This window comes from Capricornis sumatraensis, chromosome 9 (assembly GCF_032405125.1).
Source record: "Capricornis sumatraensis isolate serow.1 chromosome 9, serow.2, whole genome shotgun sequence".
In the NCBI taxonomy this organism is placed as follows: Eukaryota; Metazoa; Chordata; class Mammalia; order Artiodactyla; family Bovidae; genus Capricornis; species Capricornis sumatraensis.
Window position 1 is genome coordinate 13,900,422 of NC_091077.1, and position 26,674 is coordinate 13,927,095.

Sequence of the window (26,674 nt, forward strand, 5' to 3'; positions counted from 1 at the left end):
GAATGAAAACTGACCTTTTCCAGTCCTGTGGCCACTGAGGAGTTTTCCAAATTTGCTGGCATATTGAGTGCAGCACTTTCACAGCATCATCTTCCAGGATTTGAAACAGCTCAACTGGAATTCCATCACCTCCACTAGCTTTGTTCATAGTGATGCTTTCTAAGGCCCACTTGACTTCACATTCCAAGATGTCTGGCTCTAGATTAGTGATCACATCATCATGATTATTTGGGTCATGAAGATCTTTTTTGTACAATTCTTCCATGTATTCTTGCCAGCTCTTCTTAATATCTTCTGCTACTGTTAGGTCCATACCATTTCTGTCCTTTATCGAGCCCATCTTTGCATGAAATGTTCCCTTGGTATTTCTAATTTTCTTGAAGAGGTCTCTAGTCTTTCCCATTCTGTTGTTTCCCTCTATTTCTTTGCATTGATCACTGAAGAAGGCTTTCTTATCTCTTCTTGCTATTCTTTGGAACTCTGCATTCCAATGGGTATATCTTTCCTTTTCTACTTTGCTTTTCACCTGTCTTCTTTTCATAGCTATTTTGCTTTTTTGCATTTCTCTTCCATGGGGATGGTCTTGATCCCTGTCTCCTGTACAATGTCATGAACCTCATTCCATAGTTCATCAGGCGCTCGATCTATCAGATCTAGGCCCTTAAATTTTTTTCTCACTTCCACTGTATAATCATAAGGGATTTGATTTAGGTCATACCTGAATGGTCTAGCGGTTTTCCCTACTTGCTTCAATTTAAGTCTGAATTTGGCAATAAGGAGTTCATGATCTGAGCCACAGTCAGCTCCTGGTCTTGTTTTTGTTGACTGTATAGAGCTTCTCCATCTTTGGCTGCAAAGAATATAATCAATCTGATTTCGGTGTTAACCATCTGGTGATGTCCATGTGTACAGTCTTCTCTTGTGTTGTTGGAAGAGGGTGTTTGCTATGACCAGTGCATTTTCTTGGCAAAACTCTATTAGTCTTTGCCCTGCTTCATTCCGCATTCCAAGGCCAAATTTGCCTATTACTCCAGGTGTTTCTTGACTTCCTACTTTTGCATTCCAGTCCCCTATAATGAAAAGGACATCTTTTTTGGGTGTTAGTTCTAAGGTGCTCCCAAGAAATGTGACAAGTAATACTTTTAATCAGATGCGTTGGTAATTTTGAATAACCTAAAAGGGTTATTGTTTCCAAAGGCCAGGACTTCCTTTCTTCTAGATAATGTTGTATCCCTAAGGACAAAATCACTTCAAATGAAACATTATGAACAATGGAATGTATTTTAACCTATGGCTGGAAATTTTCTCCTGGCTTATTTCTTCATGCTGCTGCTGCTGCTGCTAAGTCACTTTAGTCGTGTCTGACTCTGCGACCCCACAGACCTCAGCCCACCAGGCTCCCCTGTGCCTGGGATTCTCCAGGCAAGAACACTGGAGTGGGTTGCCATTTCCTTCTCCAATGCATGAAAGTGAAAAGTGAAAGTGAAGACATTCAGTCGTGTCCGATTCTCAGAGACTCCATGGACTGCAGCCTACCAGGCACCTCCGTCCATGGGATTTTCTAGGCGAGAGTACTGGAGTAGGTTGCCATTGCCTTCTCCTGGGGATCTTCCCAACCCAGGGATAGAACCCACATCTCCTACTTGGCAGGGGATTCTTTATCATTGAGTCACCTGGGAAGCCCATATATTCACTGTTATTTTTAGTAAAACTGCTCAAGTTTTAGTACTTGTGGAACTTAGGAATATCCACTGATGGGAGGTGCAGGCCAGGTTGCTGAGCATCAGATCCCCAGTCTGTATCATACCAGGTGTGTGACATTAGAGAATTCATCTGACCTCCCTGTACCTAAATTAAAATGGAGGATAAAGTGGTTGTCTAGAGCTGTGGTAAGGATTAAATGAGGTACTATCAGGAAAGTGAATTAGAGTGCCTGATAGTATTCAATAACCTGATATATTCAATAGCCATCGTTGTCAGACAAGAAGCAAGTTGTCCATTACTTAGAGACCAGAAGTGCTGAAATGCCAAGGGTACTGTGGTAGGGGGTTGGAACAGGGGAAAAAAGCATCTTAGAGCATCCCTAAGGGGAGACAGTCAAGAGGAAGCCTCAGGAGCTGTTTCCTGGCCACAGAGAGGTGGCCCTGGAAGTGCAGTCTCCAAGCGTCCCTTTTCCTTCCATCTCTCCACTCACCCCAGGGTGGTGAGGGAGGCAGAAGCACTCAGTGAGAATGTGCTTCTCCTTTTAGGATCTATGGTCACCACTCTGCTCAGACCTGCCAAATACTCTCTATTAAGGCAGAACCTGAGAAGCAGGACTCTGAGGCATTCAACATGCTGGTGGTGATCTGGGATTTACACTGAGGAGCACAAGAAAGCAAAGTGCCAAACTAAGAGAAGGTATGATATTCAACTAGTTAACAATGCAGCATAGACACAGGCTTACCCAAGTTCTGAAGGCTGCAGGTAATAATCCTCTAGATTCTGGATCATTGGGAATACATGGGGTACATCAGGCAGCTGCTATCTTCCAAAGATACGGAAGTGTTATGGTGCATAGGGACGCTGTGCTTTTCCACACCAGATGAATGTCACTCGGGTTTGTTTGTTTCTAATCCCTTATGGCAGGAAATGCCTAGTTAGAAAGAATAATCTAGAACTAAACTCACCAAAATGTTAACACTACTTGTCAAATAGAAGTGAGAGGAAAAGATGAGGTGATCACTTGACTTTTTTTAAATGTGACTTGCAGGATCTTAGTTTCCCAAGCAGGGACTGAACTAGAGCCATGGCAGTTAACAGGCTTCCCAGGTGGCACTAGTGGTAAAGAACCCACCTCCCAATGCAGAAGACATAACAGATGCATGTTCAATCCCTGGGTCGGGAAGATCCCCTGGAGAAGGAAATGGCAACCCACTCCAGTATTCTTGCCTGGAGAATCCCATGAATGAACAGAGGAGCCTGCTGGGCTACAGTCTATAGGGCTGCAAAGAGTTGGACACGACTGAAGTGAATTAGTGCACAAGCATGCATGGCAGTTAAAGCACCAAGTCCAAGTCACTGGATTGCCAGGGAATTCCCTTGACTTTTACTTTAAAGCTTCTGTATTATTTGAAAAAAAAATAATTTTACCATATAGCACGTAAGTTCAGTTCAGTCACTCAGTCGTGTCCGACTCGTTGCGACCCCATGAATCACAGCACACCAGGCCTCCCTGTCCATCACCAACTCCCGGAGTTCACTCAGACTCACATCCATGGAGTCCGTGATGCCATCCAGCCATCTCATCCTCTGTCATCCCCTTCTCCTCCTGCCCCCAATCCCTCCCAGCATCAGAGTCTTCTCCAATGAATCAACTCTTCGCATGAGGTGGCCAAAGTACTGAAGTTTCCGCTTTAGCATCATTCCCTCCAAAGAAATCCCAGGGTTGGTCTCCTTCAGAATGGACTGGTTGGATCTCCTTGCAGTCCAAGGGACTCTCAAGAGTCTTCTCCAACACCACAATTCAAAACCATCAATTCTTCGGCGCTCAGCTTTCTTCACAGTCCAACTCTCACATCCATACATGACCACAGGAAAAACCATAGCCTTGACTAGACGGACCTTTGTTGGCAAAGTGATGTCTCTGCTTTTCAATATTTAGTATTATATTGGTCAGTGACAGCAAACTAATAAAAAGAGGTGAAGATAAAACAATAAAAGCATTTCACTACTTGAAATCATTTTGGATTTGAATAGTTCACCACCTAGAGCACATAAAAATTTGAAAGTTTGTTGAAACACATTTTTCAAACAGAGGAGGGTTTGGCTGAATAGAAATAGTCTAAGCTTGGACCATTTTCTAAAAGAGGGAAAAGCATGAAGCAGTTATAAATCTGTAAATGGCTTCACTATGGTGATATGCATCTTGTGGTGATATGAAGTAAATGATTAAATACATGAGAAAGTAATGACTGTTAAAAGCTTGTCTTAGTCCATGGAGAATAGAGTATTTTGAACTACCTTTATATCCTTTCTTCATATCTTTATTAGGCCCAATGGACTATACAGTCCATGGAATTCTCGAGGCCAGAATACTGAAGTGGGTAGCCTTTCTCTTCTTTAGGGGACATTCCCAACCCAGGGATCAAACCCAGGTCTCCCCCATTGCAGGCAGATTCTTTACCAGCTGAGCCACAAGGGAAGCCCAAGAATACTGGAGTGGGTAGCCTATCCGTTCTCCAGTAGATCTTCCCAACCCAGGAGCTGAACTGGGTCTCCTGCAATGCAGGCAGATTCTTTACCAATTTATCAGAGAAGCCCTAATTAGGCAAAACAGTGATTTGTCTTTTTTTCCTATTTCTAGCCACTTATTTTTTTTCTTTTTATTTTAATTGGAGGCTAATTACTTTACAATATTGTGGTGGTTTCTGCCATACATTCACATGAATCAGCCATGCGTGTACATGTGTTCCCTGTCCTGAACCCCCCTCCCACCTCCCTCCCCATCCCATCCCTCTGGGTCATCCCAGGCACCAGCCCTGAGCACCCTGCCACATGCATTGAACCTGGACTGGCGATCTATTTCACATATGTTAGTATGCATGTTTCAATGCTATTCTCTCAAATCATCCCACCCTTGCCTTCTCCCACAGAGGCCAACAGTCTGTTCTTTACATCTGTGTCTCTTTTGCTGTCTCCCATATAGGGTAGTGCCAAAGAATGCTCAAACTACCGCACAACTGCACTCATCTCACATGCTAGTAAAGTAATGCTTAAAATTCTCCAAGCCAGGCTTCAGCAATATAGGAACCGTGAACTTCCAGATGTTCAAGCTGGTTTTAGAAAAGGCAGAGGAACCAGAGATCAAATTGCCAACATCCGCTGGATCATGGAAAAAGCAAGAGAGTTCCAGAAAAACATCTATTTCTGCTTTCTTGACTATGCCAAAGCCTTTGACTGTGTGGATCACAATAAACTGTGAAAAATTCTGAGAGAGATGGGAATACCAGACCACCTGACCTGCCTCTTGAGAAATCTGTATGCAGGTCAGGAAGCAACAGTGAGAACTGGACATGGAACAACAGACTGTTTCCAAATAGGAAAAGGAGTACGTCAAGGCTGTATATTGTCACCCTACTTATTTAACTTCTATGCAGAGTACATCATGAGAAACGCTGGGCTGGAAGAAGCACAAGCTGAAATCAAGATTGCCGGGAGAAATATCAATAAGCTCAGATATGCAGATGACATCACCCTTATGGCAGAAAGTGAAGAGGAGCTAAAAAGCCTCTTGATGAAAGTGAAAGAGGAGAGTGAAAAAGTTGGCTTAAAGCTCAACATTCAGAAAACTAAGATCATGGCATCCAGTCCCATCAGTTCATAGGAAATAGATGGGGAAAGAGTGGAAACAGTGGCTGACTTCATTTTTCTGGGCTCCAAAATCACTGCAGATGGTGATTGCAGCCATGAATTAAAAGACACTTACTCCTTGGGAGAAAAGTTATGACAAACCTAGACAGCATATTAAAAAGCAGAGACATTACTTTGCCAACAAAGGTCCATCTAGTCAAGGCTATGGCTTTTCCTGTGGTCATGTATGGATGTGAGAGTTGGACTATAAAGAAAGCTGAGCACTGAGAATTGATGCTTTTGAACTGTGGTGTTGGAGGAGACTCTTGAGAGTCCCTTGGACTGCAAGGAGATCCAGTCCATCGTAAAGGAGATCAGTCCTGGGTGTTCATTGGAAGGACAGATAAGGACTGATGTTGAAGTTGAAACTCCAATACTTTGGCCACCTGATGCGAAGAACTGACTCATTGGAAAAGACCCTGATGTTGGGAGGGATTGGGGGCAGGAGGAGAAGGGGACCACAGAGGATGAGATGGTTGGATGGCATCACCGACTCGATGGACATGGCTTTGGGTGAACTCAGGGAGTTGGTGATGGACAGGGAGGCCTGATGTGCTGTGGTTAATGGGGTCCCAAGGAGTTGGACATGACTGAGCGACTGAACTGATATAGGGTCATCGTTACCATGTTTCTAAATTCCATATATATGCATTAATATACTGTATTGGTGTTTTTCTTTCTGACTTACTTCGCTCTGTATAACAGGCTCCAGTTTCATCCACCTCATTAGAACCGATTCAAATGTATTCTTTTTAATAGCTGAGTAATATTCCATTGTGTATATGTACCACAGATTTCTTATCAATTCCTCTGCTGATGGACATCTAGGTTGCTTCCATGTCCTGGCTATTGTAAACAGTGCTGCAATGAACATTGGGGTACACATGTCTCTTCCAATTTTGGTTTCCTTTTTTTTAAAATTAAGAATCAAACTTTAATATTTCAAGGACACCCCAAATGAGTTACTGGTGGGGTTACAGAAGCTTCCATTCGAGCCGCCACAGTGAGAATCAAGAATATTAAAGTTGAAGCAATCATCTCTTTGGATACATAAAAACTATATATTAAAGCGTGTCACAAAGTGCAAAAAGGGAGGCATTCATCAGAGCAAAAACAAGCAGCAGACTGATTGTCCTTACAAGAGGGAAGGGAAATTCATTTTGGAGTTCACCGTGCCAGGAAATAGAGCTGCTTCAGGCAAAAAAAAAAAAAAAAAAAGATTTTCATTGATTCTTATTACAGCTAGCAAAGGCAAGCTCAAAGAAAATCAAGGTTCAGATTTCTCATGACTGTAGTTGGATTTGCAACAAAGAGAGCCTTTGGTCACTTCTCATATGTAGGTTGAAAAAGAAGCAGTGAGATTTTAGCCAGTGATTCTGACCCCAGGCTGACACCTCAGTGCCCAAGCTCTGAGCTCCTCAGGGAGGACGGCCTGGATTTCTCCTGCACCAGCATTTCCATAGGCTGCTCCTTCGTGTGAATATCAGGTCACAGCCACTGTCCAGCAAGCTCCTGGAGATGTCTCAGGACATCCTGGGCCCAGCTGCATCTTCATAGTGGAACTCCTGGAACCTCTGCCTGGAGGCTGCAGGGTTGAGAGGACTCCTTCAAGGCATGGTCTCCAGGCCATCTTCAGAGTCTTCATCAAGGCTCTCTGGTGGAACCTGGACCTAGGGCAGTGCAATTAGGATGCCTCCCGTCTCCTCAGCCATCCTCTCATTTGGTGGTGACCTTATTTCATCATTCTGGACTTCTCCATCTCTTTGCATCTCTGGATACCCTTCAGTCTCCATCCTAGAACTCTGCAAAAGAATTTTTCAGACTCCTGCGCAGGTCCCCCTCGAAAGGCCAGGTGAACGGGGGAAGGAGAGGAGCGAGACGCCAAGCCCCGCCACCAGCTCCAGGATAAAGGTCAATTCTGGTTTCCTTGGTGTGTATGCCCAGCAGTGGGATTCCTGGGTCGTATGGCAGTTCCATTTCCAGCTTTTTGAGGAATCTCCACACTGGTCTCCATAGTGGCTGTACTAGTTTGCATTCCCACCAACAGTGTAAGAGGGTTCCTTTTTCTCTGCACACTCTCCAGCATTTACTGTTTGTAGACTTTTTGACAGCACCCATTCTGACCGGCATGAGATGGTACCTCATTGTGGTTTTGATTTGCATTTCTCTGATAATGAGTGGTGTTGAGCATCTTTTCATGTGTTTGTTAGCCATCTGTATGTCTTCTTTGGAGAAATGTCCGTTTAGTTCTTTGGCCCATTTTTTTTTTTAATTGGGTCACTTATTTTTCTGGAATTGAGCTGCAGGAGCTGTTTGTATACTTTTGAGATTAATTCTTATTTATCTTTATACCACAGGGTCTTGACAAAATCTTTTTTTTTTTATTTTTTTCTTTTTTAAAAAAACTTTTAATTTTATATTGAGCTATTGGGCTTCCCAGGTGGCACTAGTGGTAAAGAACCCATCTGCCAATGCAGAAGACAAAAGAGATGCAGGTTTGATCCCTGGGTCAGGAAGATCCCCTGAAGTAGGAAATGGCATCCCATGCCAGTACCCTTCCCTGGGAAATCCTATGGACAGAGGATACTGCTGGGCTACATTCTAGAGGGTTGCAAAGAGTCAGACATGACTGAAGCAACTTAACACACATAGCCAATTAACAGTACTTGTAAAATTTCAGATGAACAGTGAAGGGACTCAGTTTAGTTCAGTTAAGTCGCTTAGTTGTATCTGACTGTTTGTGACCCCATGGACTGTAGCACACCAGGCTTCCCTGTCCATCACCAACTCCCAGACCTTGCTCAAACTCATGTCCATCGGGTCGGTGATGCCATCCAATCATGTCATCCTCTGTCATCCCCTTCTCCTCCTGCCTTCAATCTTTCCCAGCATCAGGGTCTTTTCCAATGAGTCAGTTCTTCACATCAGGTGGCCAAAGCATTGGAGCTTCAGCTATAGCATCAGTCCATCCAATGAATATTCAGGACTGATTTCCTTTAGGATTGACTGGTTTGATCTCCTTGCAGTCCAAGGGATTCTCGAGAGTCTTCTCCAATACCACAGTTCAAAAGCATCAATTCTTCGGTGCTCAGCTTTCTTTATAGTCCAACTCTCACATCGATACACGACTACTGGAAAAACCATAGCTTTGACTAGATGGACCTTTGTTGGCAAAGTAATATGCTGTCTAGGTTGGTCATAGCTTTTCTTCCAAGGAACAAGTGTCTTAATTTCATGGCTGCTTGTTAATATGCTGTCTAGGTTGGTCATAGCTTTTCTTCCAAGGAGCAAGTGTCTTAATTTCATGGCTGCTGTCACCATCTCCAGTGATTTTGGAGCTCCCAAAAATAAACTCTATCACTGTTTCCCCATCTATTTGCCATGAACTGATGGGACTGGATGCCACAATCTTAGTTTTTTGAATGTTGAGTTTTACACCAATTTTTTCATTCTCCTCTTTTACTTTCATCAAGAGATTCTTTAGTTCTTCTTTGCTTTCTGCTATGAGAGTGGAGTCATTTGCCTATTTGATATTTCTCCCTGCAATCTCGATTCCAGCTTGTGCTTCATCCAGCTTGGCATTTTGTATGATATACTTTGCATAGAAGTTAAATAAGCAGGGTGACAATACACAGCCTTGATGTACTCCTTTTCCAATTTGGAACCAGTCTGTTGTTTCATGTCCGGTTCTAACTGTTGCTTCTTGATCTGCATACAGATTTCTCAGGAGGCAGGTCAGGTTGTATGGTATTCCCATCTCTTTCAGAATTTTTCACAGTTTATTATGATCCACACAGTCAAAGGCTTTAGCATAGTCAATGAAGAAGCAGCAGTGGATTTTCTAGAATCCAAAGGATGTTGACAACTTGATATCTAGTTCCTCTGCCTTTTCTAAATCCAGCTTGAACATCTGGAAGTTCATGTTGAAGCCTGGCTTGGAGAATTTTGAGCATTACTTTGGTAGTATGTGAGATGAGTACAGTTCTGTAGTAGTTTGAACATTCTTTGGCATTGCCTTTCTTTGGAAAGGGCCTCAGCCATACATATACATGTATCCATTCTCCCCTAAATGCCCTCCCCTCTAGGCTGCCACATAACCTTGAGCAGAGTTCCATGTGCTCTACAATAGGTACTTGCTGGTTATCCATTTTAAATATAGCTGTGTGTACATGTCCATCCCAAATTCCCTAACTATTCTTCCCCCTCAGCCTTCCACCCCGGCAACCACAAGTTCATTCTCTAGGTCTGTGAATCTCTTCCTGTTGACAAAGATCCCATTTTATTTCTGTTCATGAGGTGGAGAAACCTGAGGGAGGTTCAAAGCTTCTGGCCCACTGTGAGAAGTCGTGCCAAGAGCTTGTCCATTAACAATGTTAGTTGGGTTTGAAATGTTAGTTGGGTTTGAACTATATCAGCAGTATCTTCATTAATAGAAACCTCAAGTGGAAAAACAAAGGAGATCATGTATCCTTTCTGATCTGTAATGATCAGATCAACTGTGTTTTTCTCTAGTCCTTTTGTTTTCCTCAAAGTAAGAGGGAGATCAGGGAAGAATATTGAATCTGGAGATGAGAGATGGGCTGCTAAATTAAAAACTATGTCATTAGAAAGTGAAGTCAAGTGAAAGTGAAGTCCCTCAGTCGTGTCCGACTCTTTGCGACACCATGGACTGTAGTCTACCAGGCTCCTCTGTCCATGGGATTTTCCAGGGAAGAGTACTGGAGTGGGTTGCTAGAGAAGTACATAAATCATAATAGCAATATCTTTTATTGGACACCTACCACGTGCCAGTCTTTTTACATTCACTATGGCATTGCATCATTTTAACCCTCTTAACTAAGAGCTCAGATGGATCATATAGCCCTTCAGTCACAGCTAAGAGGAGATAGATGTGCTCAGTCGCTCAGTTGTGTCCGACTCCTTGAGAGCCCATGGACGTAGCCTACCAGGCTCCTCTGTCCATGGGATTCTCTAGGCAAGAATACTGGAGTGAGTTGCCTTTTCCTTCTCCAGGGGTCAGGGATCAAACCTGGCTCTCCTGCATTGCAAGCAGATTCTTTACTGTATGAGCTACAGGGAAGTTCCAAACACTCAAATCTATGTCTGTCTGCCTCGTAAAACAGTCGTCTTAACTGCAGTGTCAGCCTTGTCTCCCTGGAGGAATATTTTGAAAATAACTACCAATGAGGATGCTACGTCAATAAGAAGATGCATTTCCTATAGAAATACATGTGAATGTTCTCTTCAATGCAAGTTTTATAAACACAGTTAAACCAACTTCCATAGAAAAGGGAAGATTATCAGAAAATCCATGCATATTTAAACAATGCAGGGCAAGAAGTTAACCAGAAGTGTCGAAGGGCTGGTCTCCAACCCAGAAAGCTTCAGAATCAATGTCATCATCTCTATCTCTTTCCTTTTTTCTCTCCTTCCCTTATTCTCTCATGCCAAGTGATCTGATGTCTCATTCTAAGTACTTGCCTTACTGCCTTCATCTCTGCAGGCTATATTTCCCAACTTTTAAAGTTTATTGAGCCATGATTTCTTTAGGTTTCCATAGCGTGTCAGGAACTCTTCTTTAAACTCATTTATCCCTGTCAACAGTCCGATGGAATAAATACCATTAATAATCCCCTTTTATGCCGGTGCACTGAGACAACCCAGAGGGATAGGATGGGAAGGGAGGTGGGAGGGGGTTCAGGATGGGGGACATATGTACACCCATGGCTGGTTCATGTCAATGTATGGCAAAACCCACCACAGTATTGTCAAGTAATTAACCTCCAATTAATTACTTCACACTCCCATGTACTTCTTCCTCTCCTACCTGTCCTTTGTTGATGTCTGTTTTCCCTACACCACTGTCCCGAGGATGCTAGTGAATATTCAGACACAGAGCAAAGACATCTCCTACATAGGCTGCTTCACTCAGGTGTATTTCTTTATGGTTTTTGCTGGAATGGACAATTTCCTCCTGACCGTGATGGCCTATGACTGGTTTGTGACCATCTGCCACCCCCTGCACTACACAGTCAGCATGAACCCCCACTTCTATGGTCTCCTGGTTCTCATGTGTTTGTCATTTTATTCGGCTCCCTGTTTCATATACTACTGATAATGTGGCTGGCTTTCTTGGACCTGAAATTATGCATTTCTTCTGTGAACTGACTCAGACTCTCAAGGCAGCCTGCTCAGACACCCTCTCAATAACATCTCTTTGTATGTGGCCACTGCCCTGCTGTGTATGTTTCCTCTGACTGGGATACTCTTTTCTTACTCTCAGATTGTCTGTCCATTAATAAAGATGGCCAAGGAAACGGCAACCCACTCCACTGTTCCTGCCTGGAGAATCCCAGAGACGGGGGAGCCTGGTGGGCTGCTGTCTATGGGGCCACACAGAGTCGGACACGACTGAAGTGACTTAGCAGCAGCAGCAGCAGCCACTGAAGGCAAGTACAAAGCACTTTCCATCTGCGGGTCTCACTGCTCTGTGGTCTCCTTGTGCTATGGGACAGGCCTGGGGGGTTACCTTACTTCTGCTGTGACCCAGTCTTCCCAGAGAAGCTCCATTGCCTCCGTGATGTACACTGTGATCACTCCCATGATGAACCCCTTCATCTATAGCCTGAGGAACAAGGATGTGAAGGGGGCTCTGGCAAGGTTCCTGAGTCTAGGCACCCCTTGTCCGTGATGAGTCACTCACCTCAGACCTAAGTGGACATTGTGAACCCAAAGACAAATGTTGTAGATTTAAATCTCCTGGCTCCTTTTCTCCCTTAAAAGACATGCTCCTTTCTTCTATTCCTAAAGCACCTGTGACTTCACTTTTTGGGGATTGTCTTTTAAGGTGGGTTTTTTTTTTTGTTTGTTTTGATGTAGACCATTTTTTAAAGTCTTTATTGAATTTGTTACCACATTGCTTCTGCTTTTATGTTTCTTGTTTTTGGCCACGAGGCATGTAGGATCTTAGCTCCCCGACCAGGTAACAAAGAAGCACCCCCTGCACTGGAAGGGGAAGTCTTACCGCTGGGCTGCCAGACAAGTCCCCACTTCTGTTTTTGTGTTCGTTTCTCTACTGTTCTATTGCTTTCTCTACTGTGAATTTTTTAAAACATTTTCTTTGTAGGCTGTCCATAAAATTTCATGGCTTTACATGCTTTCTTGTAGCCATTCTAACAATTTCTAACTTCAGATTTAGAGCACTTTATCAAGTGCTGACCTGGTAGTCCCCAAATTAGCCTCTCAAACATTGATGTTCTTCACATTCATTTGGTGGTGGGCTTGTTATCTCCAAAAGAATTGGGATAGAAATCATACAATAGACATAACAAAGAGTTTCTCATATCAGGATCGTGCTTGTTTCCTCACATGTGTGACTTAATATCTTCTTGAAAACACTTCTTTGAGATATTTTCTTATTCACCCCACTTTTCAAAAGAAGTGACTTCCCTGGTGGTTCAGACAGTAAAGAATCAGCCTGCATTGGCAGGAGACATGGGTTTGATCCCTGGGTCTGGATGATCCCTTAGAGAAGGAAATGGCAACCTAATCCAGTATTCTTGCCTGGGAAATCCCTTGGACAGAGGAGCCTGGCAGGCTACAGGCCATGGGGTCGCAAGAGTGAGACATGACTTAGGATGAAGCAACAAAAACAACAACAACAATTTTTTGATTACAGGAAATAGGCTGCACTCAGCCTCCAAGATCTTCCCTGAATTCCAAGGGCAGGTTCAAACAGTTGTTAATTAGGAAAGGGAGGGGATGCAGAAACAAAAGAGGAACAATCAAGAAGCAATAGTGCAATTCTTAAATCATCCAACGTGTACATTACCATTGTAAAACAGGGGCTTCCCTGGTGGCTATGGCACCCCACTCCAGTACTCTTGCATGGAAAATCCCATGGGTGGAGGAGCCTGGTAGGTTGCAGTCCATGGGGTCGTGAAGAGTTGGACACGACTGAGCGACTTCACTTTCACTTTCTGGTGGCTCATATGGTAGAGAATATGCCTGCAATGTGAGAGACCTGGGTTTGGTCCCTGGGTTGGGAAGATCCCCTGAAGGAGGGCAGGGCAACCTGCTCCAATATTCTTGCCTGGAGAATCTCCATGGACAGAGGATCCTAGTAGGCTACAATGCATGGGGTAGTAAAGAGTTGGACACACCTGAGCGACAAAGCACAGCACCGCACATGTGAAATAGATGACCAGTGTGAGTTTGATGCATGAAGCAGGGCACTCAAAGCCAGTGGTCTGAGGAGGGAAGTGGGAGCAGGGCTTAGGATGGGTGGGAAATGCATGTATACTTATGGCCAACTCATGTTGATGTTTGGCAAAAACCATCACAATATTGCAAAGTGATTATCATCTAATTAAAATAAATGAATAAATTTTAAAAAATAACTGAAAAAAAAAAGACTCAATAGTACAGTGTTGGTGCAGGGATTTAGGTGAAGATGGTAAATGACTTAGGCCAGTGGTATCTGGGGAGAGAGTGCACCAGGCAGAGGTTAAGGTTAACACAAAGACCCTGAGGTAGGAGACTGCATGGGGGTGGAGGTGGGGGTTAGCTGGAGCAGAGTGACTGAGAGGGAGCACAGTAGAACAGGAGGACAGGTATCAGGGCTGATCCTATGAGCCTTTCTCTGCCGCTGAATGACTCACACTTTCATTTACTCTGAATGAGATGGGGAGTCATTGCAGGGATTTGAACAGACATGTAACATAATCTGACAAGATTTTAAAGATCATTCTGGCTCTGGGTTGAGCACGGGTTGTTGGGTGTAAGGTAGCCTGTTTGGACTTACCTGCAGGCAAGCCTGGTGAGATATAGGTACCTAGGACCAATGGGAGGATAGCAGTGTAAGCACTGGGGAGCAGTCAGTTGAATTGTATTTTGAAGGCAGAACTAAAAGGATCTGCTTCCAGGAAGGATGCATGTGTGAGAGAAAGAGAAAAGACAGGAATGACTCCAGGATTGGGGCCTGAACAACTGAAAAAATATAATTGAATTCATTAAGATGGGTTTCCCAGGTGGTGCAGTGATAAAGAAGGGTTTGATCCCTGGGTCAGGAAGATCCCTTGGAGAAGGAAGTGGCAACCCACTCCAGTATTCTTGCCTGGTAAATCCCATCAGCGGGGGGGGGCTGGGCTGATTATAGACCAGTCTGGAAAGAGTCAGACATGACTGAGCTGCTGAGCACAACAGCACACATCCTTTGAGACACAGAAGTTGAGAATGGAGCAAATTTGAGAAGAAAAGAGGACATCCGAGATTCAGAAATATCTCAAAAGTGAGATATTTCAAATGGATATATCTTCTATGAGTCCACATATAAGAAGTACGGAGAGTAGTCAAATTCATAGAGGCAAAATAGAATGGTGGTTTCCAGGGGATAGAAGAAGGGAGGAAATATGATTAGTGTTAACCGGGTCCAGAGTTTCAAGTTGGGAAAGGTGAAAAAGATCTGGAGATGGATGATGGCAATTATTGTTCAACACTGTGAATATACTTAATGCCAAGTGTATAGAACTGTACACATAAAAATGATTATGATGGAGATATGGATCCAAAAAAATATTGCTGTGATGTATTTCAAACAGTATTCTGCCTTTGTTTCCCTCTGGGCTTCCCTGATAGCTCAGTTGGTAAAGAATCTGTGTGCAATGCAGGAGACCCTGGTTCAATTCCTGGTCTGGAAGATCCACTGGAGAAAGGATAGGCTAACCACTCCAGTATTCTTGGGCTTCCCTTGTGGCTCAGCTGGTACAGAATCTGCCTACAATGTGGGAGATCTGGGTTTGATGGGAAAGGCTACCCACTCCAGTATTCTGTCCTGGAGAATTTCATGGATTGTACAGTCCAGGGGATCAAAGAGTCAGACATGACTGAGTGACTTTCACTTCACTTCACTTCTATGTTTCCCTCTAAGAGTTTTATAGTATTCAATCTTACATTTGGGTCTTTAATCTATTTTGAGTTTATTTTTGTATATGGTGTTAAAGAATGTTCTACTTTCATTCTTTTACATGTATGTTATGTAAATGTAATCACAATAAAAGCATTAAGTAGCACAAAATAATGGAGAAAGATCGAGGCTGATAATATTTTCAACATCATTATAAAATAATAGAACTTAGTTAGGATTTTTTTTTGGATAAAAATTTTATTTTTATTTATTTTTTGACCACACCACACAGTTTGCAAGATCTTAGTTCCCCAACTAAGGGTCAGACCCATGCCCCCTGCAGTGAAAGTGTGGTCTTAACCACTGGACAATTAGGGAAGTTCCAAGATAAAAATTTTAATATTTTTCCTCAACAACATAGACGAGGGTTTTCAACCTCAATAATACTGACATTTTTGGTCTGTATTATTAATATTTGTCATAGAGTCTATCTTGTATATTGTCTGATGTTTATCAGGATCCCTGGCCTCTACTCGTGAGATACAAGCACTGAGTTGTGACGAGCAGAAACTGTTTATTCCAGTGTTCTCAACCAGACTGATTTTGCCAGTTGTTCCAGAGAGGGCAAAATCAGTCTGGTTGAGAACACTGGAATAAAATAAAATTCTGTGGGTACCAGAATTGATGGTGTATGCTTTCAAAGAGACGGGATCATAGAAAAAGCAACATTTTGGGGAAGATAAAATGTCAGATTATCTCGGAAAGTTTGAGTTGACAGCCTTCAGAACACCCCGCTATTATCTGCGAGGTAAGCGGTATTGGTCTGGACATCATTAATCTGCATAAGTGACAGTATAAGTTAATTAATCATACAGACAGAAGAAGTTCCTGCTGAGAGATTCAGGAGTTACTAATAGAAATAGAAGCCCATGCTTGAATGAATCCTACCCATGATGCTTCAGTTCTCATTTATAGAGCCTCATCTGGATATATGATCTCATATGACCCATTATAATATCCAATCATCCACATTCCCATTTCTTTCAAGGGAAATAAAACACTCATAGACCCATGCTCCCCTTTGGGTATCGCTCCAAACTTTTAAAGAATTTGGTCAGTATTTGTTACTTCCATTTTCACAACATTCACTCTCTTCTCAACCAATTCATCAGGAGTATTTCTACCTCCATCACAACTGCCTTCTCTAAGGTCTGCAGTGGCCTCACATGCCAAATAAGTTTTAAGGGATATTTCCTTTTGTCAAAATGCTTGATGTCTCAGTAGCAATGTCACTAATGGCTGAATTCCCTTTCTTAAAATCAGAACCTTTCTAAAGCATTTTGTTTTCTGTTACAATGGGATTCCCAGATTCAAGTCCACTGGGCAACTTGCAGCATTAACACATCCCTGAGGGAGAAACTTCTAACTTTGACATCAAATCCTATAAAGGGGAAGCAAGAATTAGGGCAGAATCTTAAGGAGCCCTGGGAGACTTCTTCATGAAGAAAGCTTTTTCATCTCCAGGGGAATAATCTTGACTGTAAATGTTTGAGCATAGCCAGATAAATTAAGAATAATTGGAACAGAAAAATTTTCCTCTCTTTACTACGATCTTCAGGGAAACAGCAGTGGCAGAAAGTTTCTTTTCTATTCTTCTCCTTCTACCCCAAAGGAGCTTAATTGTTTAAAGAGTAGAGTGAAAACAGCCAATTTATTTAATGAGACAGCCTGATAATTCAGCTACCAAAGTTCTGGAAACTTTTGAAATAAGCTTTCTGTGTCCCCAAGGCAAAGTATCTTGGGCTTCCCAGACATATGGTGTGAATTCCCTTCTTGGATAATCTCCCTGTATTTTCTGGAAGAAAATGTGTGCTATAGGAAAACAACCAAGACAGCTAGGGGTTTCCATGATATCATCTAAAAGAGGCAAGGTACCAAAGTAAAGGTTAGGGGTGGGATAGAGGAGGGAGATGTAAGCAATGGAGGGAAAACTTATTAGACAGAGTCCTAGGGACACAAAGAAGAATAGTGTTTCTCATAGTTTTGTCTCCAGACCAGCAGCATCAACATCACCTGGGAGCTTGTTAGACATGCACATTTTTGGCCTTCATCCTAGATCTGTTGATGCTAAGTCAGAAACTCCAGGTTCAGCCCTAGCTACTTGTGTTTAACAAGCCACCCAAGTGGATCCTATGGGTGGCTAAAATTGAAAACAACTGCCTTAGGGGATTTGTTGAAATGAGTGATGAAGGACCCTCACAAGGCTGCACCTTCAGAGATCTGAAAGATCTTCACCTCCAACATCTGATCTACAAATGATAATACACTTGTTGTCACTTTGAAATGTTTATCTCCCTTTCCTGTTTTCATTTTATACATTTGCTTGAATTATAGCAGTTAATTTTGCATGTTTGCTAATTGCCATTTCTTAAAGCTTCCACATGCCATTGAATGTTACCTCTCAGTTAAACATCAAAATTTATTATTTTAAAGATATGTCTTTATTTTTCTAGCTTGAGATCCTGCACCTTCCCCTCCACATATTCATGTACACATGGCCCTTTGCAGCAATGGCTATTAAAAATGAACAAATACATTTTTAAAAATATAAATTTATTTATTTTAATTGGAGGCCAATTACTTTGCAATATTGTATTGGTTTTGTCATACATCAACATGAATCCACCACGGGTGTACACATGTTCCCCATCCTGAACCCCCCTCCCTCCCCGTACCATCCCTCTGTGTCATCCCAGTGCACCAGCCCCAAGCATCCTGTATCCTGCATCGAACCTGGACTGGCGATTCATTTCTTATATGATATTATACATGTTTCAATGCCATTCTCCCAAATCATCCCACCCTCTCCCTCTCCCACAGAGTCCAAAAGACTATACATTTATGTCTCTTTTGCTGTCTCACATACAGGGTTACCGTTACCATCTTTCTAAGTTCCATATATATGCGTTAGTATACTGTATTGGTGTTTTTCCTTCTGGCTTACGTCAGTCTGTATGATAGGCTCCAGTTTCATCGACCTCATTAGAACTGATTCAAATGTATTCTTTTGAATGGCTTCATATTACTCCATTGTGTATATGTACCACAGCATTCTTATCCATTCATCTGCTGATGGACATCTAGGTTGCTTCCATGCTATTATGCTTCCTGGCTATTATAAACAGTGCTGTGATGAACATTGGGGCACACGTGTCTCTTTCAATTCTGCTTTCCTTGGTGTGTATGCCCATCAGTGGGATTGCTGGGACATAAGGCAGTTCTATTTCCAGTTTCTTAAGGAATCTCCACACTGTTCTCCATAGTGGCTGTACTAGTTTGCATTCCCACCAACAGTGTAAGAGGGTTCCCTTTTCTCCACACCCTCTCCAGCATTTATTTCTTGCAGACTTTTGGATCACAGCCATGGTACCCCAGAAATGGTACCTCATTGTGGTTTTGATTTGCATTTCTCTGATAATGAGTGATGTTGAGCATCTTTTCATGTGTTTGTTAGCCATCTGTATGTCTTCTTCTATTTGGTTCTTTGGTGCATTTTTTGATTGGGTCGTTTATTTTTCTGGAATTGAGCTGCAGGAGGTGCTTGTATATTTTTGAGATTAGTTGTTTGTCAGTTGCTTCATTTGCTATTATTTTCTCCCATTCTGAAGGCTGTCTTTCACCTTGCTTATAGTTTCCTTTGTTGTGCAGAAGCTTTTAATTTTAATTAGGTCCATTTGTTTATTTTTGCTTTTATTTCCAATATTCTGGGAGGTGGGTCATAGAGGATCCTGCTGTGATTTATGTCAGAGAGTGTTTTGCCTATGTTCTCCTCTAGGAGTTTTATAGTTTCTAGTCTTCCGTTTAGATCTTTAATCCATTTTGAGTTTATTTTTGTGCATGGTGTTAGAAAGTGTTCTAGTTTTATTCTTTTACAAGTGGTGGATCAGTTTTCCCAGCACCACTTGTGAAAGAGATTCTTTTCTCCATTGTATATTCTTGCCTCCTTTGTCAAAGATAAGATATGCATAGGTTTGTGGATTTATCTCTGGGCTTTCTATTTTGTTCCATTGATCTATATTTCTGTCTTTGTGCCAGTACCATACTGTCTTGATGACTGTGGCTTTGTAGTAGAGCCTGAAGTCAGGTAGGTTGATTCCTCCAGTTCCATTCTTCTTTTTCAAGATTGCTTTGGCTATTCAAAGTTTTTTGTATTTCCATACAAATTGTGAAATTATTTGTTCTAGCTCTGTGAAAAATACCATTGGTAGCTTGTTAGGGATTACATTGAATCTATAGGTTGCTTTGGGTAGTATACTCATTTTCATTATATTGATTCTTCCAATCCATGAACATGGTATATTTCACCGTCTATTAGTGTCCTTTTTGATTTCTTTCACCAATGTTTTATAGTTTTCTATATATAGGTCTTTAGTTTCTTTACGTAAATATATTCCTAAGTATTTTATTCTTTTCATTGCAATGGTGAATGGAATTGTTCCCTTAATTTGCCTTTCTATTTTCTCATTATTAGTGTATAAGAATAAAAGTCATTTCTCTGTGTTGATTTTATATAGGGAAAGAAATCTTTAAAATTAGGGCAGATATAAATGCAAAAGAAACAAAAGAAGCTATAGAAAAAATCAACAAAGCCAAAAGCTGGTTCTTTGAAAGGATAAATAAAATTAACTAACCATTAGCCAGACTCATCAAGAAACAAAGGGAGAAAAATCAAATCAATAAAATTAGAAATGAAAATGAAGAGATCACAACAGACAACACAGAAATACAAAGGATCATAGGAGACTACTATCAGCAATTATATGCCAATAAAATGGACAACGTGAAGAAATGGACAAATTCTTAGAAAAGTACAACTTTCCAAAACTGAATCAGGAAGAAATAGAAAATCTTAACAGACCCATCACAAGTACAGAAATTTGAACTGTAATCAGAAATCTTCCAGCAAACAAAAGCCCAGGTCCAGACAGCTTCACAGCTGAAATCTACCAAAAATTTAGAGAAGAGCTAACACCTATCCTACTGAAACTCTTCCGGAAAATTGCAGAGGAGACTAAATTTCCAAACTCATTCTATGAGGCCACCATCACCCTAATACCAAAACCTGACAAAGATGCCACAAAAAAAGAAAACTACAGGCCAATATCACTGATGAACATAGATGCAAAAATCCTCAACAAAATTCTAGCAATCAGAATCCAACAACACATTAAAAAGATCATACACCATGACCAAGTGAGCTTTATCCCAGGGATGCAAGGATTCTTCAATATCCACAAATCAATCAATGTAATACACCATATTAACAAATTGAAAAATAAAAGCTATATGATTATCTCAATAGATGCAGAGAAAGCCTTTGACAAAATTCAACATCCATTTATGATAAAAACTCTCCAGAAAGCAGGAATAGAAGGAACATACCTCAACATAATAAAACTTATATATGACAAACCCACAGCAAACATTATCCTCAATGGTGAAAAACTGAAAGCATTTCCCCTAAAGTCAGGAACAAGACAAGGGTGCCCACTTTCACCACTACTATTCAACATAGTTTTGGAAGTTTTGGCCACAGCAATCAGAGCAGAAAAAGAAATAAAAGGAATTCAATTCAGAAAAGAAGAAGTAAAACGCTCACTGTTTGCAGATGACATGATCCTCTACATAGAAAAACCTAAAGATTCCACCAGAAAATTACTAGAGCTAATCAATGAATATAGCAAAGTTGCAGGATATAAAATGAATGCTTTTAAAAAGTAAATTATTAAACTCTTCTCCTGGAGATTTTGAGTAGGTAAGTCTGGGATAAGATGGGAAGCTATATACTAAGAAAAACTCCAGTCAATTGGATTTTTTTCACTGTCCACACTTCTTTTCATTTTCTACCAGTCTCTTCTCTATAGATACACAGTTTTTACATACACACACACACATACATATACCCACAATTAATATAATTTTGTGCCTATGTTTGTGTAAGTTTTCTTCCTTTCCATTAGTTTTATGATAGTTTGGTTAATACTCAAATTATTTGACTGTGTAATCGCAATAAACTGTGGAAAATTCTGAGAGAGATGGGAATACCAGACCACCTAACCTGCCTCTTGAGAAATCTGTATGCGGGTCAGGAAGCAACAGTTAGAACTGGATATGGAACAACAAATTGGTTCCAAATAGGAAAAGGAGTACGTCAAGGCTGTATATTGTCACCCTGCTTATTTAACTTCTATGCAGAGTACATCATGAGAAACTCTGGGCTGGAAGAAACACAAGCTGGAATCAAGATTGCCGGGAGAAATATCAATAACCTCAGATATGCAGATGACACCACCCTTATGGCAGAAAGTGAAGAAGAACTAAGGAGTCTCTTGATGAAGGTGAAAGAGGAGAGTGAAAAAGTTGGCTTAAATCTCAACATTCAGAAAACTAAGATCATGGCATCTGGTCCCATCACTTCATGACAAATAGATGGGGAAACAGTGGAAACAGTGACTGACTTTACTTTTTGGGGCTGCAAAATCACTGCAGATGGTGATTGCAGTCATGAAATTAAAAGACACTTACTCCTTGGAAGGAAAGTTCTGACCAAACTAGACAGCATATTAAAGCAGAGATGTGACTTTGCCAACAAAGGTCCATCTAGTCAAGGCTATGGTTTTTCCAGTAGTCATGTATGGATGTGAGAGTTGGACTATAAAGAAAGCTGAGCACAGAAGAATTGATGCTTTTGAACTGCAGTTTTGGAGAAGACTCTTGAGCATCCCTTGGACTGCAAGGAGATCCAACAAGTCAATCCTAAAGAAGATCAGTCCTGGGTGTTCTTTGGAAGGACTGATTCCCAACCTGAAACTCCAGTACTTTGGCCACCTCATGTGAAGAGCTGACTGATTGGAAAAGACTCTGATGCTGGGAGGGATTGGGGGCAGAAGGAGAAGGGGATGACAGAGGATGAGATGGCTGGATGGTATAACTGACTCGTTGAACATGAGTTTGGGTGAACTCTGGGAGTTGGTGATGGACAGGGAGGCCTGGCATGCTGTGGTTCATGGGGTCACAAAGAGTTGGACACGACTGTGAGACTGAATTGAACTGAACCCCAGGACAATGGTTCTCAAAAGATTGTCTTGGGGACTGGAAAAATTTGTAAACTTAAAAAAATCCAAACTATTAGAGCCAAGCCCCAAACTTGCTGTTTAGTTGCTAAGTTGTGTCCAACTCTAATGTAACTCCATGGAGTTTAGCCCACCATGCTTCTCTGTCCATGGGATTTCCCAGGAAACAGTACTGGAATGGATTGGCATTTCCTTCTCCATTGGATCTTCCTGACCCAGGGACTGAACTTGAGTCTCCTGTGTTGGCAGGTGGATACTTTACCACTAAGCCACCCAAAAAACTCAAGACCAAATCTACTGAGGCAGAAATTTGGGGTAGGACTCAGCAGTGTGTGATGTAACACATTCTCAAGATAATTTTGATGCAGGCTTAAGTTTGACAACTACCCTTGTGAATCCTGAGGCCCTTTGGTACTCTGCAGTCTTTCTAATGTGGAAACTACAAATCCAAAATGCTGACACTTGTCTCAAAGAGGAGATTGAAGGGAGACCAGAGTGATTCTTCCCGGAGTAAACAGACCCAAAATAGAGGAATCACAGGTAGACCCTCTGTAAGTCTCACAGGGACAAGGAATTGGGCAGGTCAGAGATCTTTTCCTGTGTGCTCCATGTCCTTAAGGAGTCAAACTGAACAGGGAATGGAAGATCCATTGATTAATTTGTCTAACAAGCTTCAGAGGGTATTCAGTCTCTAGGGGCACAAAAGCAGTAACACATAAACTTATAGTCACCAAGGCCTCTATGTACGAGACCAAAGACACGCAATGTCTTCTCCAGGAGAAATCAACCAGACCCCAAATCATGTGTCTGGCCCTATATCCTTGTTTTTTGGTGGGACAGACCTTCTTCTTCATCATCCACACTCCATGAGAGAACAGGATTCAGGGAAGTTGGCCCCTGTGGCGATCCCATATTGGCAAGCCTGCATATCCCAGTAAGTGTTGTGGGAAGTAGAAAAAACAGGTGATTGAGTGGAAAAGGCATTGATGTATTAAGCACAAGGCACAGAAAACCTTATGATGTCTATGGAGAAATAGCTCTAGAGGATAATTGTTTGGGAAGGTGAATGGCTACACTACTTGTGTGAAGTTGACACAACAGAGTGAGATTTCACCTCAGTTATATATATGGAGTTTATATATACAGTTTATGTATATTTATACACAGTTATATATACAGCCTGCCAGGTTCCTCTGTCCATGGGATTCTCTAGGCAAGAATACTAGAGTGGATAGCATGCCCTCCTCCAGGGAATCTTCCCAACCCAGGGATCGAACCGACATCTCTTACATCTCATTGGCAGGCAGGTTGTTTACCACTAGCACTACCTGGGAAAGTACTATCCTCTATGGTGTTCATAAATACTTATAAGAAGAGAAAATTTGCACCAGGGTGTTTGTGTATGATCCTGAAAGGATGAGGGTCACCCATGAGGTGATGCTGAGAAGATGGAGAGAGGGGGCATTCGTCCAGTGTCTGCCTACTCCCTGACTCTTTCCTTTCCAATTCCTTAGGCCCTATAACCAGAGGTAAAGGAATGAGTGTCTTTATCCTCTTGCCATTGCTCAGATGGCTCATTGGTCAAGAATCCACCTGTTATGCAGGAAACACAGGAGATGAGGGATCGATCCCTGAGTTGGCAAGATCCCCTGGAGGAGGAAATGGCAAGCCACTTCAGTATCCTTGCTGGGAAAACATCCCATTTGCAGAGAAGCCTGGAAGGCTACAGTCCACAGGGTCACAAAGAGTCGAAAGACTAAGCTCGCACACACACACCATTGTTCTGTCCTGGAAGGAGGTCTTCGAGTGTTTGAGGGGAGAGCACAAAAAAGGAAGGATGTCCTCATTCAGAGATTAAAGGTATTTAGCAAACGTGAAGGCAATGGCAACCCACTCCAGTGTTCTTGCCTGGAGAATCCCAGGAACGGTGGAGCCTGGTGGGCTGCCATCTATGGGGTCACACAGAGTCGGACGTGACTGAAGCAGCTTAGCAGTAGCAGCAGCAAAAGTGAAAGGACTCAGAATATGAATATTGAAGAAATTCCAGAAAGGGAAATCAGAAGACGATGATTATCTTTACTTCTCATCACAGAAAAATAGCTGTGTGATAATTCATCCTTTGTGAAATTTCTTGCAAATGTGGAATTTCCCTATTTAGTTTCTCAGTTACCTTCAGTTTGTGCCTTTAGATAATTAGGACAGGAAGTCAGAGATACGTTTGATGGTTTCAGATAAGGACTGTAGAAAAGCAATTGCTGATACTTTCCTGGCTAAAGACCCCAGGTGATAGAATGAACAAACAACAAGGTCCTACTGTATAGCACAGAGAACTATATCCAATATCCTGCAATAAACCATAATGGAAAAGAATATAGAAAACAATGTATATGTATGAATGAATCATTTCAGTCTTCAGCAGAAATGACACAACATTTAAAATCAACTCTATTTCAATAAAAAATTAAAACTGAAAAGAAGAAAGATCCCAAGTGAAAGAATAAGTAAATATCATGGCCAGAGTAAATAGGCTAAACTGTTGGAACTAGGGATGGTTCAACATTGGGAATGAGCATGTTGCCCATTTAATTTATTTTTGGCTATGTGGGTCTTTGTTGCTGTGCAGGCTTTTTTCTCTGATTGCAAAGAGCAGCGGGTATTCTCTAGTTGTGGTGCATGGGTTTCTCAATGTGGTGGCTTCTTCTGTTGCAGAACACGAGCTCTAGGCGCTCAGTCATTGTGATTTCCAGGTTCTACGATATGGGCTCTGTAGTTGTGGTTGCATGGGCTTAGTTGCTCCACTGCATGTGGAATCTTCCCAGACCAGGGATAGAACTCTTGTCTCCTGCACTGGCAGGCAGGTTGATTACAACTGAGCCAGCAGGGAAGTCTGGGCTTGGTTATTTAATGTGCAGAAAGTTTATATTCCTTTTCTGTCTCTCTTTCTATCTCTCTTCTCTTAATATTAACATCTTATTTCTTTTATCTTCTTTCCACATAGTAACTTCCTTGAGGGCAAGAGTTGCTGAAGGTTTGGGAGTCATAGACACCTAGAGATTTTGATGAGCAATAGTGGAGAAATACTGGTTTGTACACTCATCTACTTATTAATTCACTCGTTGTAGTCATTTGGAGGGTTTCTGTGTGCCAAGAACTCTGTGATAGATCTGCGATCCCCACCCTCGTCTCTTACATATACTGCAGTGGCAGGCAGGCTCTTTATCACCAGTGCCACCTGGGAAGCCCACAACAGATCAGTAAGAGACAAAATTACTTTCCTCTCTTTCAAGGCAGTTGATCCATTAACTTGCACAGCACACTCCAGGGAATACCTAGAATCTCAGGCACTCTCATATACTCTCTACCACTTTGCTGAATAAAGCAAGTTGGAATGCAAGAGAACAATCTACATTTATTAAAAGTCACAGCAATCTTTTTACAAACTATCATACTTCAAATATAAGTCATGGAAATTGGACTGCCTTTCAACTGATCAGAAGCCATTATAGACAATTGCGAACTGCCCATCTCCCCCAAAGTCAGATAGAATGAAGATACTCATGTGTAGTTAAACAAGTTGCATATGATATGGTCATTTTTATCTTTCCAAAGACACTATCTGCCTTGAGTTATTTTTAATTATTGACTGACAATGGACATATAACACTATATTATTTTCAGATGTACACCAAAATGATTCAATATTTGAAGACATTCAATACTGAATATTTCAAAATGATTGCAACAAGCCAGTTGAGACCAAGTCACAAGATCACAAACTCAAGAAAAAGATTACAAAGTTTTTTCTTGTGATGAGAACTTTTAAATTCTACTTTCTTAGCAGCTTTCGAATATGCAAATAGTCCCCATGTTATACAGTAAAACCCCATGGCTTATTTATTTCATAACTAGAAGTTTGCACATTTGGACCCCCTTCACCCATTTGACCCATCCTTCATCCTCCTAAGGAAACTTAGGGGACTTGGATTTTAATCCCTAAGGAGACTGACAGTGATGACAGCCAACGGTGGTCTTTCTCCTTTGTAATTAGAGGCATTACAGAATAGTAAGTGTGCAGAAAGACTTGTAAAAGGCAGACAGAACACTGACAGTCATTGTATTGTTCAGTCGCTGTTGTGTCAGACTCTTTGTGATCCCATGGACTACAGCATGCCAGGCTTCCCTGTCCTTCAGTATCAATCATTGTATGATCTTATGTTATCTTTAATTGCTGGTTATAGGATCTATT

At 41.7% G+C, this 26,674-nt stretch overlaps 2 pseudogenes; one reads left to right on the forward strand and one right to left on the reverse strand.

Annotated features, from left to right (window-relative positions):
* Positions 1-6,754: 6,754 nt before the first annotated feature.
* On the reverse strand, positions 6,755-7,184 carry LOC138085187 (SCAN domain-containing protein 1-like; annotated as a pseudogene).
* Positions 7,185-11,173: 3,989 nt separating this feature from the next.
* Positions 11,174-12,082, forward strand: LOC138085683 (olfactory receptor 7D4-like; annotated as a pseudogene).
* The last annotated feature ends 14,592 nt before the right edge of the window (positions 12,083-26,674 follow it).